The following is a 294-nucleotide window of genomic DNA, read 5'->3' on the forward strand; positions in this document are numbered from 1 at the left end:
TAGAGGTCTCACGTCTATATCAACTAACGATGAAGATAGATGTGCAATGTTACCATGGAAACAATTGAAAACTTAGCAAAATTGATGATAAGACGTCAACAGCGATGCAATCTTAACATTTTAACAGAAACACAACAAAATCATAATTAAATGCAATTTCCTTTATGAAAGTTTCAAATTGTTTCATAATTAAAGTTTTAAAATTCAATAAAATATTTTATTACGTGAAATATATCAACACATTTCTGACACTTAATTTCTTAAATTTTAATAATATATATTTAATTAAAAAAA

Source organism: Centruroides sculpturatus, unplaced genomic scaffold, assembly GCF_000671375.1.
Source record: "Centruroides sculpturatus isolate CEXI.00-Female unplaced genomic scaffold, Cexi_2.0 scaffold1246, whole genome shotgun sequence".
NCBI lineage: Eukaryota > Metazoa > Arthropoda > Arachnida > Scorpiones > Buthidae > Centruroides > Centruroides sculpturatus.